The sequence below is a fragment of the Aythya ferina genome, assembly GCF_964211825.1.
Source record: "Aythya ferina genome assembly, chromosome: 3".
Classification (NCBI taxonomy): Eukaryota; Metazoa; Chordata; class Aves; order Anseriformes; family Anatidae; genus Aythya; species Aythya ferina.
In genome coordinates, this window is record NC_140298.1 from 26,774,676 (window position 1) to 26,791,189 (window position 16,514).

General features: G+C 37.7%; 1 long non-coding RNA gene across 1 annotated transcript in view; it reads right to left on the reverse strand.

Annotated features, from left to right (window-relative positions):
• LOC311434835 overlaps window positions 1–3,951 on the reverse strand; it is a 40,568-nt gene extending 36,617 nt beyond the window's left edge. Inside the window, exon 1 of the long non-coding RNA XR_014691760.1 lies at window positions 3,871–3,951. This is a non-coding gene — a long non-coding RNA (uncharacterized lncRNA). The remainder of the gene's footprint in view (window positions 1–3,870) is intronic.
• Window positions 3,952–16,514: the final 12,563 nt, after the last annotated feature.

A 16,514-nucleotide genomic window follows, 5' to 3' on the forward strand; every position in this document is an offset into this window, starting at 1 on the left:
GACAGGATGAGACATTGGGCACAAACTGGAACACAGAAGGCTGTCTGAATATCAGGAAGCACTTCTTTGAGGGTGATGGAGCACTGGCTGTGGTGCCTCTCTCCTTAAGATCTTCAAAAGCTTCCTGGACATAGTCCTGGGCAGCCTGCTGGAGTAGGGGTTGGACCACATGATCTTCAGAGGTCCTTTCCAAATTTAACCATTCTGTGATCTAAGTTGTTAGATGTCCTGAAACTTAATAATACCTTAATACCTAAAAGAGGGGGGAGTTTCTTATAAGTAGAAGAACCACTTTGCTTTGTAACATCACTTGGAAAATCAAGTCTCTTTCTAAATATTTTTAGGATAGGAGCTGGAAAGTAGGAACTAAAATGCTGGAAAATTGAGTTTTTAACTTCTGTATCTAAAAGTATCAGAGCAGTGCTTAACTAGTTTTAAATGTAAAGGATTGTCTTACAGTCATTTTGCATGTTAATGGTAGCCATTTAACACTTGATAATTTTGTTACATGACTTACTATATTAAAATATATATAAATATATAATAATAACATATAATAACATAACTGATCATGTTGAAATTTTCATTGAACTTTTCTTCCTTTCCTTTATGCACCTAAATTGCTGTACCTTAGGTTAATGAGGAGATCTTTTTAAAGGTCGTAGTAACATTGTGGATTTTTTCATTCTTGATCCAATCTTTAAGCCAACAAGGACAGCAAAAAATTTTGTAAGATCATTAGCAAGTGGAGAAACAAAAAATAACTGCACTTTCATTTAATTGGCATTCAGTTCTTTCTAGATTAAAAAGTCTATCTTGGAGCCTGAATGTATTACTTACACGTATTTCGTGATTTTATGCTGCTGATTCTAAGAACAAAATAATGATTGCTGTCACTTCCCACAGTGTCTGTGTATGCACTCTGCATCATACATGTGTCCCAGGTGGAAGACAGCATAGTAATAAAAATAAATTTGGTTAAAAACAAAGCTTTCCTCTCCTTTCAACCTTCAATCTAATGTAAGGTCACAGATAACAGTATCTGACAAAGACCTCTCCTTTGTGATCCATCTGAAAACACACAGATTTTTGAAGAACCTTTTAAGATGCAGTTAAATTTTATAAATTTTTAAACCCTAATGTAATTTGAAACAGAGGCCCTGCATTTTCTAACTGAAAATCAAAGACACTGATGGAGGAGGGCAGAAGGAGAGCATGCAGAGTGGAAAGAAAGGAGTGAGTTTTTCAATAAAACAATGTTATTGTCTGAATTCTTCTGTGACTCATTTGTTTGGAGACAAAACAATAAAGGAGGATAGTGGGATGCTGAGATGCTAATCAGGAAGAAAGACTGCTCTCCCCCACAAGCCTGAGTGTCACTGCAGTTCTCATCTCTGAAATTCAGTCCTCAAAACATACATTCATTTGGGTAATATAAAAGAAGTCTTCAATTACAGTCTTTACCATGATAATTGTCTTTTTTTTTCCTTCTTCTTAAGTTTTACACCTTGACACTCTTCTTCTTTCTGTGTACCTGTCAGTGTCTTAGTTCTCTGTGTAACATGGGGAGCAGCATTATCCCCGAACAAGGCAGAATTCAAATGGTCCCAGTTGTCTCAGTCTTTTGTTCATGCCTCTTATTCTCTAACATCATAATATCTCTTTAATCACTGCTGTGCTATGATGGGTGTAACACAGGACTGATCTTTTATCTGTTCTCTTGGAAGTGATGAAGTGATGAGGTAACCAGCATCACATATTCTATATAATGCCTAAAAATGTCCATCTCTTCCTATCCTATCTGAAGTGATTTGGGGACTAGTATCTCTTCTAATGTTTCTTCATTCGTTATTTTTTCCTGTAGTTTTAAGTATTCTGCTCCTAAAACTGCACTGGATTTTGCTTAATTTACCTTTCAATTGTTATTTTATATCACAGATTTTTTTTTCATTATGTGCTTTTACTTACACAGATTCGGGGAACTTAAATAATGAACACACAATGTAGTCAGTTAATGATTGTAACCAGAGCGGCTTGAGTGCTGACTGACGTAAAATAATATGCAGTAAAAGATCAAAGGAAAATAAACATGCAGAACGGATTGAGAAAAAAATTGTTTGTATTTGCACACAAATATTTCCTTATACCAGCTGCCTGCCTGACAAACTTTTGTGCCTGTATATGAGAAAATCAATCTGAGTAAGTGTCAGAAATCCCACAATAGTTTCAAGGGAAAACAGGAAAGTGGTTGTGTCTCTCTGAGGATACCTGCTTGGTGCAAGTCTAGAGGTATTTTCTGCTGAATAGATCTCAGTTAAAATGACTTCAGTAGCCTTGCTCTATCTGAAACTAATGTTTACAGGCCCTGAGCAGCATTAGCTGGTGTGAGACCTTCCTTCCAGTTATGTAGCAGGAGACCCTGTCCAGGAGCTAGGGACTTGACCAGCAGTAAGAATGGGATCTCTCAGCTGAAGTTAGCAATGAAGCTATATGCAGGAGAAATCACTATCCCATTTGAAAATTATCCCATTGAAACCCATATGACTTTTCTAGCTTGGCTTTGACAGATCACAGTTGCCATTTGAAGGAGTAAAACAGTGGGGCAGGAGGAATGCTGCTATTATAACTGCAAAGGACTCCACTTCCTTCATAGCTATATCTTTCCAGTGTGACCAAATGTGCACCATGAGATTCTGCACCTGAGAGTGATGCTACAGCTATATGGTGCATTGCACCAGCAGCTGCAGGAGCCAGGTCTCCTGGTGTTGGCTGAAATAGCATCTCACATTTGTAGTCTGATATTTTTGGCACATCAGAAAATGTTAAGTATTGGGAAGTATTGGGATCTCTCAGGTCAAAAATCACAAACAAAATCTAAAGATGCAATAATATCTATTTCAGCATCCCTAGGATATTTTTTCAGAAGTGTTTTTAACATGTATTAGGAAATCAACCCAGTGGGAGAAGATGCTTCCTGAAGGTGCAGAAAGACACTGAACAGCATTAATTTTCGCACTGTTAATGCAAAGCTTCTTCATTGCTCACATTACAATCTAGCAGCTAACCTAGTGACTGTATAGCAGGAAGCAGGCTGGAAACAATCAATTAACATTGATTCTTATGCAGCATAAGCCTGGCAAAGAATACAATTTGTTTTTTCTGTATTTATATTTGTTTATTACAGAACAAACACTTAATCAAGGCTGTAATAACAATATATTTCAATTATTTATTTTATCTGGCAAAGAAAAAAACATTGAAAAAAATAACAAGTTCTCAAACAGTTCTGGGCATCTGACATTTCACATATAGTCAGTTGAGAGAAAATTTTCATATGAAAGTAGGTTAAAACAGCTACAAATCTGGACTTTGCTACTAAAAATTATGCAGTAAATAATGTTACTATGTTGTCATGTTTCCTGTCAAAATTTTTCTATCAACATTTTTTAACAAAAGTCTTTGACAAAGTGAAATATTTTATGGATTACTTCATAGAAAAATGCGAACATGTCATTAAGAGAGTAAAACTGAATGCATTGGGAAAAAAAAAAAAAAAAAAAAAAAAAAAAAAAAAAAAAAAGGATTTTTTCCAGCTTTCATTTCACTACAAATAAACAACAGGGAAAAGAAAAAGCCTTTCTTTCTGGGCTGGAAGAATTACACTTTCATTACCCTTCTTTCAATTGGGCAAGTAATCTGCCCAAATGTGATCTGGAAATCCCATTTCCAAATGTGTCATAAAAAAATACATTTGTTTTGAAAAGCTGCAGATAACTATTCCTAATTATTTGAAGTTTATATTCAGTAGCAATACAAAATCTTTCTTCCTGTTTCTTCTAACAGAATAGTCACAGCACATAGAAATCCCACCTGCTTTCTCTGAAAATGTCCAGGCAACTTCGGTTCTATCATATTGTAGGAATATTTACATTTCCAGCAAGTAAACTTTTCATTTTGTTTTCCTGTCAATAGGAAGGCAGTAGTTGTAAGTCAGAAGTACAGTCAGTGTTGAAGAAGCTGTCACAAACAAGCTAATGCATAAAGAACGAGAGCTTTGGTGTTTCTAATAAAACAGTTGTCTGACTAATAACTACATATGCTATCCATAGCACTAATTACCCCCTCTTTCAGAAGTAAAATTAAAATGTATCCATGTAATAAATGACTGCAGATGCAGCCTCAGGTGTGAAATTTTAGAACCTCTGTACTTCGTTTAAGACATAATCATGATTTTTAGTTCTGTTTGTCAAAGTTCTGTGCATTTATGTGCAGTTAAGTAGTTTAGCATATAAGTACATGCATAATGATGCTGAGATTATTAGTCCCTTTTTCCTTTGTCCCTGCTTCAAGTTTGCTTGATGAGAGTAACTAAAATGTATTTCAACCCAAATGTTATTTTAATTTTCAGAAGTTGCTAAACTTCTAGAATAAAATGCATTTATCTCTTCAAAAGGAGCAGCACTGCACCAGCAGTGCTCCTAGGATAACACTACATCTGAGAGGGTCATTTATCTTTCAGTGTCATAGTTTGCAGGTTTGATATTTCTTCTGTGCAACTACAGCAGAGCTTTCCCATCTGGTCTGCAAAGCACAAGTATGGAAGATGTCTCTTTTATGAGCTCTTACTGTGGTTACTGAATTACAATTCCAGTGGAATATCTGTTTTTGCTACGCAAAACTTGGACTGCAAAGTTTGCTTCCCTTTAGTTTTGTTTTTCTGTCTCCTTCCTTGCATGGCCCAGTATTTTGGCAGCCCTGCAGAGCCAGTCAGGGCCTAGCCTTGCCCTCCTTGCACTGGGCATAGCCACTCAGTCAAGCTTGCTGCCCCTCTCCTCTGCATCTGTACCCAGCCTCCCTGTTCACAGTCTGATTTTGGCACCTACTCTGGCTTTAAATGCTGCAAAGCTGAGACAAGATAAGCAGCGTTCATGCTTCACAAGGAAAATAAACCTGGATACTGTACAGTGTAATGGGTTTTTACAGTTTCATAGCTGTTGAGGTCCATACACAAAATTAATATTGATCTGAATGTAAAGTACATTGAATATTGGCAAAAGTCCCTGAAGAATCAATGGAATTTCAGTTTTAAACACCAAAGCGTTATACAATCTTCTTTTCAAGACAATATCTGACTAAAAAATTCCTAAGATTAAACATTTTCATTAAAAAAAAAAAAAAAAAAAAAAGGTGAGGAAATCTCTCTTCTGACCAGCTTGAATTTGAACATTAAAGTTGTGAGCAGAGCCAACCTATTTCAATATAATTATCCTACATGTGATATTTGCTATTGATTTCTAATTAAATTGGAATTACTTTAAAACATGAGTCAGAGTGTTCACTGAAGGTTTCTAATAGTAATGCCTGACAGTAGGCTTTCCTTATTTTTCCTGGCTCTGAATGCCTGTATCAGCTGCTTTAAACTTTATGAAATGTAAAATTTATTGAACAGATAGGTGGAAGCACCAAACAGGCAATTTTTGCACCTCAAGAGCTCCAGAATTTTTTTTTAGTTAAATAGTAACTGAGTTATTCTGAAAAAAAAAAAAAAAAAAAAAAAAAAAGGAATAATATTTTGTATGCTGAGTATTCAAAATGGGCTATGGATTCTTTTAAGAATCTTGTTTTTCTGTTCTCTAGAAATTTAACTTGCTCAAATCAAGACCCAAAGAAACACACCAGCCCTTCCTTGGAGAGTGTTCTGGGCTATGTCTTCATTCCTGTTGTCTCTATGTCTTGATTCCTGTTGTCTGTGTTTTCTTTTTTTTTTTAAGCTTTGCTTGACAAATAAAAGAGTAGGATGTTATGACAAAGGAAAGCTACCTGTCAAAAATTAATCCACAAGCTGAACAAGCTGAAGATCTCTTGGAATTATATGTAACAGCAAGACTGGTATAATAATATCACAGTGTTGTCTGTCAAAATACATTTTTTTTTCTTTTTTTAAGATAAGAATATATTGGTCAAATGTTTGCGGGCCATTTTTTTTAAATGTTGAGATGTGAAGTTGATAAAGAGCCATTTCCAGCACTTAACTTCAGTAATACAGCCAGCCTGGTGTCCAATTTTGCCATAAAAAGTGGTCACTGAAATAGACGTATTAAAATACTGATGCAAATTAATATTCACTGGGATATGCTCCATGTTTTCTGACAGTTCTGCACCTTCCTGCTGCTTGCTGGGCTGGCTCAGGCAGCTGGGCTGACAGCACTGGGGTCCAGCCACCCTCCAGCAGGCTTTGCCCCACCTGACATAATGAAGAGGCTGAATTGAAACAGCATCCTTTGAGACACTGAGAGGTGATGAGTTCTGTAGGTAAAATTCAAAATATTGTACGGCAAGGGTTTTTATACAGTGATTTATCTAGTGGCTTCAAGAGTGGACCTGATAATCTCACTGAGCCCAGCTCATCCGCAAAGATGTTGTAAAATGTCTGAATTTTTGCTTTTATCTATAAGTTAAGTCTTAGGATATTAGTGATGGGATAGAATTATTTTTTCATACGATGTTTTGAAGATAAAACACTGAAAAATGTAGTAAATAGGGCATTCATTTTTCAAATACTTAGGCTGCTTATAGACAAATTGGAAGATGAAATACTAAGATTTTTCTTTTAAGTGAAACATTATGCTACTTGTATGTTTCAATGCTAGAAAAGAGAATAAATCTGATGGGAATAAGTCTTCCTTTGACTACTGTTTTCTAAGCTGTTGAAAGTTAGGTTTTTATTTTCAAGTGTCTACTTCTGGTCAGTTGTGGGTCTTAACCACAAACACTTTATAAATTTATGAGTTATGCCTGTAAAATGACTGTGCAAATGGATTTTGTGTAAAATATTCTTTTCATTGGTGACAGATTGCCAAAGGTAATTTTACACTTTCAATTAATTATCTGTTTCTTTAGCAACTGAGTGGCTGTAGTTCATAGCCTGCAATAAACATTTATTGTTTCCTACATCTATTTGACATTTTATTCAATTTTTCCAATGAAAAAAGTTAATGGATATCAAATGAAAAAGCAGCTAATATAAGAGGCAAATATCAATATTATATGTATCTACGCATTCACGTTGTGCATATCCAAACCAAGGACAGATCTCAACGTTGTTCAAATTGTTATGCAACAGATTTTCTAGAATTTGACACCCACATGGTCACACCTGCTGGTGCTACAAGTACAGAGCAGGGCACTGAGGGCTGTCTGCCATGACAGGGACATCGACTGCTGTCACATGAGCCACAGCCAGAGCCTCTGCTCACCCTCCCTTCCTATTCCTGCTATACACATACAGCTGTTCACACTAAAACCTACAGGGTTTGTTTTCTGGGTTGGTTTATAACAACCGTGCAAGGGTTTGTTTATAACAGTCGTGCATGGATTTAGGAAACCTGAATATTACATTATGACATTTTGGAAACTGAACATTCGTTATGCTATGCTTTTCTTGAGGATCTGTTGTATTAAAGTAAGAGGCAGAGAAAGAGTTTTCTTCTATTAGTGACATCTCTCACTTTCTGTAGATGGACACTCACTGTGCAGCATGTGTGTCGATGGAAGATCTTGCTCTACTGTTCCTTCATGGGCAGGAAATACAACTTCTATGCTGTGTGATTTCATCATCATGTGCCACCCTGCAATAAACTGATGCTTTTATTGGGTTATTTATGAGAAGAGACATGCCCTTCCTCCAAGGAACAGAGATAGCAGAAAGATCCAACATACTTATTTCACAGCCCTTAGGGATTCACAGCAGCTAGCTGGATTCATGGGTTTTAGTGCCATCTCTAATTAAAATTAAAAAAGTTAAACCACAGACTTTCATATCCCCTGACATGAATCAATCTAATTCTGTTATGTGATTTTCTAACAGTTTTGAGAAATACTTTAATTTGTACCTTTCCTGTTACTTCTACATACTTATATGAACAAGTCTAAAGTGACTTAGTATTGTGATCTGGGTAAGAATTTTTTTTTCCATGCAGTTTCAGGAACCAGACTGAAAAACACCTACAGAATCAGGCTTTTAAAACTTAAAGGAACAGAAAAAAACACTTGCTGTGCTCTCGTGTCCAATTCCCGTACTATTACAAGCAGTCATAGCCATATTGTGACTTATTTTCCAGTCCCTTCTATCTCCAGAAGCTGAAAATATGGTCTTGCTTGGGTCTGCTAAATGTAGGATAAGGAAAGGGAGAAAAAACATCATGAAGGAGTTATAGTGTTTAATATCTTTTGTGTTCACTTTAATTACATCAGTTTGAAGCCCAACTCCAGAATGACATTTCCCTGCCATATTCCAACACATTACAAGACATAAGACTTTAGAAAGTCTTCAGAAAAGGTCGTTGGGTTTAGCTTCTGTAGCACATAGTTCTGTCTCATTTGAAAGTATTCTTTCAGTGTTACATTAACTGAATTACAGGAAAATAAGCGGATGGAAAAAAAAATAGTAAATATTTTTTAAATGCATTAGGCTGATTTTCCCTCTGGTGTAAATCCATGAGACATAGGCCGGAGACAGAAAAAATGTAGCTACTATTTAGAGATCTTGGAAGGACAGCAGGGTCTTTAAGGCAAACAGAGACCCAGAATGTTATGACAAAGAATCAGGACAGTGTCTGGAGAGACCTGGATGTACTTGGAGCTGAAAGCAAAGAGGATTTTTTTATTTTTTTATTTTTGACACAGAATCATTGAAAAGAAATTTATTGTACTTTTCCTTTTGTGTGGCTTAAAATTCCTGCAAACTTAAACCAGTAACAAGTACTCTTCATTAGTCACTGCATTCATTAAGGACCAACTGTCAAGTGAAAGTGTAGCAGCTCTGGGCGTGTAGCTGAGCTGGGCTCCAGACGGCTGTTGTGTGAGCTGTGATGAAGAGCCTTTACCAAGACTGAAATAAGAGTGTTGTTTTTGTTATACATGTCAGATTGTCCCCGCCTGAGTTATTTCTAGTGAATGTTATAATCCCTTAGTTTAACCCTCAGCTTAAGTCAAAATATATAAATCAGTGAAGGAAAATTTTGTGTCTGTGTTTGAATCTGAATTCCTTCCTAGCCTACTTAACTGCTTGGTAGAGATTTTTTTTCTTATTTACTTTTATATTTGATATAAAGAAGTAAGGGATGTGATATGGACTTGACCTTGAAATCCTCATAGTTTGGAGGGTTGGGGAGGAGATGTCCAGCACTTTCAGTATTTTCCTTTGCTCCAGCCTCTGTAGCACTGTTGGTGAAAGCAGTGGAAAATCTGACTTTACTAGGAAAGGAGAAAGATCAATATTTCAACTTATTTATTTATATAATTACTACCTTGAAATAAATCAAAAGGTAGTTCCAAAAAGCTTCATATTTCTTACTGACAACTGATCAGATACTTGCAGTGAAAGCCATTAGCAAATCCCATGAGCAGTACTCACTATTTGTGTGGTATATTTACAGTTCTTTATAAAACCAGTGGTGGAAGGGTAAATATTTTGTTTTAAGGAGCAATCTGAAAGACCGTTCTTCATTAAATGTAGAGTTACATGAGTTGCTTATAAACGGAAGACAAGTTGGAAAGCAAGTTATCTCTCCAGGGAGAAAGTAACTACTCATATTTTGATTATTATTTTTTTTCCTAAAATATGAACAGGAAAACATCTGCGCCTCAGATGCACCAACTTACGGTTACCATATTAATTGTTTATTGAGTTCATCACAGCCTGGATTTTACAGAGGCATGAACAAGCCTCACACAATGCTTGCACCATAAAATACTGCTAGAGGCTCTGCCAATGATGATCCAAATTCTATCTCAGCTACAGTTAAAATGTTCCCAGTGTCAGAATAAGTGGAATACACAGACAGTGGGAAATGTGTACCACCAAAGTTAAATGCACTTCCTTAACAAGCTGAACTCTACATATCCCCCATCAGCAGAAGATAAATGCAGTGTTATCTGTGTAGAAAAGTGTACTTCTAGATGCTTTTCTTCCTTTTACAGAGTAACCCTTTGGCTTACTCTGAAGAGACAGTAAGTGACATCTTTCATCTAGGAGTGACATCATGAAAAACAGAATGGGTTGGGGTGTCCAAAGTCACATGTAGGGATAATGTGAAGCCAGCTTCTAAATCCTCTTGAAGAGAGATTTAAAGGACATAGCCCCTTTTGGACCACTTAGAGGGGAGAATATTTAGTAAGTAAGAAACAACCTGGAAAAAAAAGCACAGAGAGATGTATAAAGGAAAGAACAAGAGAGTGAAGGATAGTGTCACTGCCATGGCAATATTTATTTTTCAACTTTGTATGGGAATGCAAAGTTTGATTCCTACATGGAGCAATGCATGAAATATTAATGAAGAAAACAGCATCACTACCACCCAGCTCACAGTCTTTGGGCTTGCAAACACAAGAAAAAGAAAATGAAGCATGAGGTATTTGGAATGCTGTGTATGCTCTGGCTTTAAATTAATATAGCAAGGGCGCAGAAGCAGCACACACTCCCTGATGCCAGTTGTCTCCTTGAGAGAGCCCTGCTCCAGGTGGGACACAGGGACAGATCCCCACCATCTGCATCGAGAAGGGATATCTGCATAGGTAGTGAGGAACCACTACCTGTCTGGGCACTGTCTGTCACCCAGGACAAAGCAGAACTGGCTGCAAGCACTGACTGACTTTAGGATACCACTGACATGAGCCTAGATCAACAGATAAAATCTTGATCTGGATACACCGAACTGGCTGAGTGCTGGATTGAAATTTCTCAGAGTACTTTTCCAGAGTGAGTGTTATATATATGTGGATCATTGGAGGACAATAAAGGAGAGGGACTTCTGCAAATAATTCCTCATGTTCCTCATCATTTGAAAATGCTAAGTTTATAATGAAGAACAAACCAGATCTGATCTACTCGGCTTTGCTTGGGATGTGCCCTGTTGTCTTGCTGCGGGTTTCTGGGGAAGGACCTTCTGAAACCCACCTTGAGGCCTCAAAGACTTTGTTTAGCTGATGTTAGCAAATGACTGTCGGGTTATACTACAGAAGTGTCACCCATTTTTTCCCATTCACCACACATTATTAAGTGTTTTGGTAAAACAGTAGAATTTTTTGGAAGAATGTTATTGGCAACTTTTTCCAGTTCCTTTCTCTGACAAGGGGTGGGGCCATCCCCAAAGGACTTTCTCTTTGGTGGAAATTGAAGCACAAAGTGATGTTTTCAGCATGGAAGCCTCCTCCTCCCCCTTTCATGTACTGCACCCCACCACAGTGCCCCCTGCCTCTCCTCACTCTCCTTAAGACCTGTGGCAGCCACAAGCCTTACAAGCACAGCAGCTCTGCTCCTCTGCAGTGAAGAGGGGGCACTGTAACTACATGGAGACAAGGCAGGAACAGGGACCTCCTTGCGTCCCAACCTGTTAGTCAACCCTGGAGAAAGCAGTGGGAGTAGTGGTGAAAAACAGCAGGGCTGGGAAGGGCTAGGTGGGCCAAAAGAGGATGGGACAGAGCACATGCTATGATACCACCATAATATGGTCACAGTAGTATCCTTGTGCATACATTTTGGTACTGCTAGAAATTACATACATTTCACTTGATGGCAGTACTACAGTATCCCTGTGTTACCCAGTACTATTTTGATTGTAGGAGCTCACACTTAAAAATGCAACAAACACTTGTATGATTTCCAAAATTATAGCATTGCCATTCTGCCTTACAGCTTGTGTCTCTTTTGGTATTAAACACTTATGTTACATTAGTTAGGGATCTGTAGTTGCTTTTGGAGTAGGGCCTTGGCTTTAGCAAGACTATGACTGAATTAACATGACAAATTTGTTGCTTTCTCAGTTTATTTTGCTGGAGGGAGGAAACTACAAAATTATTAAGTGCAGAAAGCAAGGCAGTATTTTTGAAAATAATCACACAAGCATCCAAACCTAGATATAAAGTCCTACCTCAATAAATTAAAAATGAGGTCTACCTACTTGCTAACAGCTTAATCAAGAGTCATATTTAAACTCAAACTTATGCTGACTTCTGAAGATGACTTTATTCAGTTCATATGAACAGGCAAATGATGACAGATTTTTTAAATGATTTTTTTTTTTTTTAAAGAGTTTATAAATACTATGATGGCAAAGTAAGTCAAGAGCAAGAACGCATTCTGGTGATGCTGGAAGACTATGTGGATGCATGTGGACTTAGGCTCAAATGTGTTCATTTACATGAAAGAAAAATTGATACAAAAATGTTGGTATTCATCTCTGTGTACAGACTGAAGAGTCAAAAAGAAAATCTTTGATCACTTTTGACATTTCAATACATTTACTATCTGTGTTTTGAGATCTGTGTCTGATTCAGTGAAGCAATGTTCACAATATGATGCAAGAAGAAAATAAAGTGCCTCTTTACTAGTCGGATTAATCCACAGGGATGTCTGATTTAACAGTGAAATTACTGAAGAGGAAAAAGGAGAGAGAGGAAAAAGGAGGAGAGAAAACAAAAAATGTTTTATTTATGAATAAAAGTTAAATAACATAAATATATACAAACTTTATTAATTACTATTTTCACATTTATAATTTTGTTCCTCAAAGGAAGCTATGAAATACTTGGATCACAAGCTTTTCCTGACTCCTGTCCTTTGTTCAGATGCAGTTTAGCTGGAAGAAAGGAACAAGTATGAACTTTTTCTTATAAAAGGCTACAGATCTTAAGAGGAAAGAAAGCAGGAAATGTTTACAACTGGTTTTATTTGACCTTGGGAGGTTTGAGAGGTGGGCCCATGTGAACCTCATGAGATTCAACAAGTTTAGGGTCCTGCGCCTGCACCAGGGCAATCCCAAGCACAAATGGGATGTAGAATGGATTGAGAACAGACTTGAGGAGAAGGCCCTGAACATGTTGACAACTTCAGCACTGAGGCTGAAGCTACAAGCTGGAGGCCTACAGGAAAGCTGGGGAGGGACTCTGTTAGGGAGTTTCATGACAGGACAATAGATAATGGCTTTAAGATAAAAGAGGGTGGATTTAGATTAGATATAAGGAAGATAAGGGCGGTGAGGCACTGGAACAGGCTGCACAGAGAAAATGTGGATGTCCTGGAAGTTTTTCAAAGCCAGGTTGGATGGGACATTGCACAACATGATTTGGTGGGAGGTGTCCCTGCCCATAGCATGGGGGAGGACCTAAATAATTTTTAACGTCCCTTCCAATGCTAAGCATTCTATGATTCTATATTTTCAAAAGAATTTAAAAGAAAATAGGTAGAAAACATTTTAATGAAAATATTTCTGAATTTCTGATACTGTGTTCTACAGATGAATCAGTCTTTAGATTTGTTAGCTGAGTTTATTCATGTTGTAGCTTAACTAAATGTGTTTGCTTTAGTTGCTTAGTTTTTCTTTCCTGCTCATGGTGAGACCAGTTGGCCCTTTATATTATTTGCCCCTCTCTACATTTGCGTTAGAACATATCTTTATAGGGTATCTCATTGTCCTGGTTTCAGTTAGCACAGAATTAATTTTCTTCCTAGTAGCTGGTGGAATACTGTGTTTTGGCTTAGAATGAGAAGAGTGCTGATAACACCCCGATGCTTTAATTGTTGCAGAGCAGTGCTTATACTAAGCCAAGGACATCTCAGCCTTTGCTCTGTCCTGCCAACGGGCAGGCTGGGGGGTGCAGTAAGAGCTGGGAGGGGACAGACCCAGGACAGGTGACCCAAACTAGCCAAAGGGGTATTCCATACCATCTGACGTCATGCTAAACAATATATAGGGGTGGCTAGCCGGGGGGAGGGGGCCGGACTGCTCGGGGTTAGGCTGGGCATCGGTCAGCGGGTGGTGAGCAATTGCATTGTGCATCACTTGTTTGTACATACTATTATTACTTTCGTATTATCACCATTGTATCATCATTATTATTATTGTTATTATTATTTTGTTATTTTTTTTTTTCCTGTCTTATTAAACTGTCTTTATCTCAACTCACGGGCTTCACTTTCCATTTCTCTCCCCCGTCCCAGAGAGGGAGGGGGGAGGGTGAGCGAACGGCTGCGTGGTGTTTAGCTGCCGGTCGGGTTAAACCACGACACTCATCTTACTCATTTTCTTTCTAAATGAAACAATATTTCAATTTCCTTCCATATAGCAGCCATTCTGTAATTCTAATAACACATTTTTTCTGTTTGTGAACCTCTTTTATTGCTGTCATATCCTTTTCTGAGACAGAATGATAAGAAGCGAGCCAAATATTCCAAAGAGCCAATAATTGATCCTTGTAACAACATTATAATATTTTTTGTGCTGTTTTCTAGCTCATTCCTTCCAGCAATGTTTTGGTCTCAGCAATTATTGGAGCAGAAGACATGAAGGGCTCAAATTTCCCTTCCATTGTACAACAGCTTGAAAATTTTCAGTAACTCAATTCACTGACAGATGCATTCCCTTCCTCCAAGCATTCTGACCTGTTTCAAGGTGCTCATAACTTCCTCTAGTTACATTTGCAGCTCAAGTATCCATGCTGAAGTAGCCCATGCCACATCACAAGCATATTTCCTCTTTCCCAACAGCACCCACAAAGTCAGTTTCTTCTCACAACTTTCCTAGAATAATTACAAACTAAAAGTAAGAACAAAAAGAAATAGTGAGGTCTCAGGTTTACTTTCCATTATATCTCTTTGAGGGGCTGCAAATGAGTCAAATTAACTTCTTTCTATTGACATCTTTCTGTTGGTCATCAGGAAGAAATTAAAATGTTCTAAAAGATGTGAAACATTATTTGTGCAAAATAAAAGATTATTTGAAAATAGTTTCGAAAGCAATGGTCCAAACACATGCTCCTTCTGCTTGAGTTGGAAACCGGTACCCAGAGGCTGACAGTAGCTACGCCAAGGGAATACCTATCTGTCTGTCTTCTGCACACCTTCCCACCTCCCACTGACAGGTTTCCTCAGCATCTAAGTCTTCTCATGGGATGTCAGTGCTTATATACCATGATGGTCCTCCTCTCTCTTCTTCTCCTTACACTGTTCTTCACTTTTCCCTTTCAGTATCCCTCAGCTTCTTTTTCCCACCTTGCTCTTCCCATCACAGGTTCACTGCCCTCTCCTGCAACAAGATACACCACCTCCTACCCCCATTTCTCCCCCTGGGGACTACTGAGAACAGTTACACCCTCACCCTGTCCCCTCCATCACTCCTTCTGATTCTGGTCCAGAACTGTGTCCCCATCTTGAAATAAGTTAATTTGCAGATGTCCCCTTTAGTCTTCTATAGCAATTTTATTTCTACAATCTCTTTACCCTCTTGTTCCCTCACATCTTTCTACTTCTGAAAGTGAACAACACACAATTTGAAATGCTTTTCAAAAAAAAAAAAAAAAAAAAGCATTTTGAATTGCCTTTTGCAAATCATTGTATCCACTGCCTTTTCAAAAGTCTTGTGTATAACACCATTCTTCCTTCAGGTATGATTATTATAATTCTCTTAAAAAACAATCAGGATAAATGTATGATGCTTCATGCTTTCAGCTTTAGTATTTTCTCCTTCTACATGGGGGTCTTTTTCTTGCTGTTTTCTTTACAGAGTGGAGTTATTAGATACATAAATATATATTAAATACGCTTGTTATAAAATGTTGCCTACATCTCCTCACATGCTGGTGCACCTCTCAATTAAATGACTCATACAGATCAAGGATTCAAAGGCACTTTATATGCAGATATATTCTATGCTTATCCTGCAGACCACCCACTGCTAGCAAATACAATTATCATTTTATAATTGGAGGAGAGCTGGAGGGATACAGAAGCATGCGTTCATATGTGTGCAGGTGTGTGAGTGTGTATGTCTCACTTGCTATATATACTTGGAGGGATGCATGGATGTGTGGATGGGTGGATGGAAAAATGCACATGTGCATATTTACTTGGGGTGGAAAAAAAAGGATATAAAGTGAAGTAAAATATTCTGGGCAATATGACTGCAGCACATTCAAAATGTAGCATACTGGCACCAAGTGTACTGCAGATGAATGTTAAGGTCTGCATTAAATGCAGTGCTAACAGTATTCCAAGCCTCCTGCCCAGGCTGGCGCTGGCAGAGCATCTGCAGCACAGCAGTCAAGGAAGGGCATGGGTGAGGCTGTGCATTGGCCAACCAGTCTTTTCTCCTCATCCACAAGCACAACTTTCTGTCACTGCATATCTTTTACTCAATTAGGATAATCATGTTTAGGTGATGGAATAATTGAAGAAGATTAAATAATGAGATTGTATTCTATGGTTTTGTTTTTTTTTCTTGGCTTTATATGAAAGGCAATGTAAAAGCAGCAAAACCTGGAAATAATTTTGAAAGAAGATGTTTTACTGTGATGTGATTTGTAGGAGGCTATGATATAGTCACAGTGACTGTTTGTGGTGTTAACAAGTGTTTACTCCCATACAGAGAAAGACAGGAATTTTTCATCAAATCACATTTTGAACTTCTCATGCTGGAATCATTTGAATTCTCAAAATTGATTTTCGTAAAAAATAAATA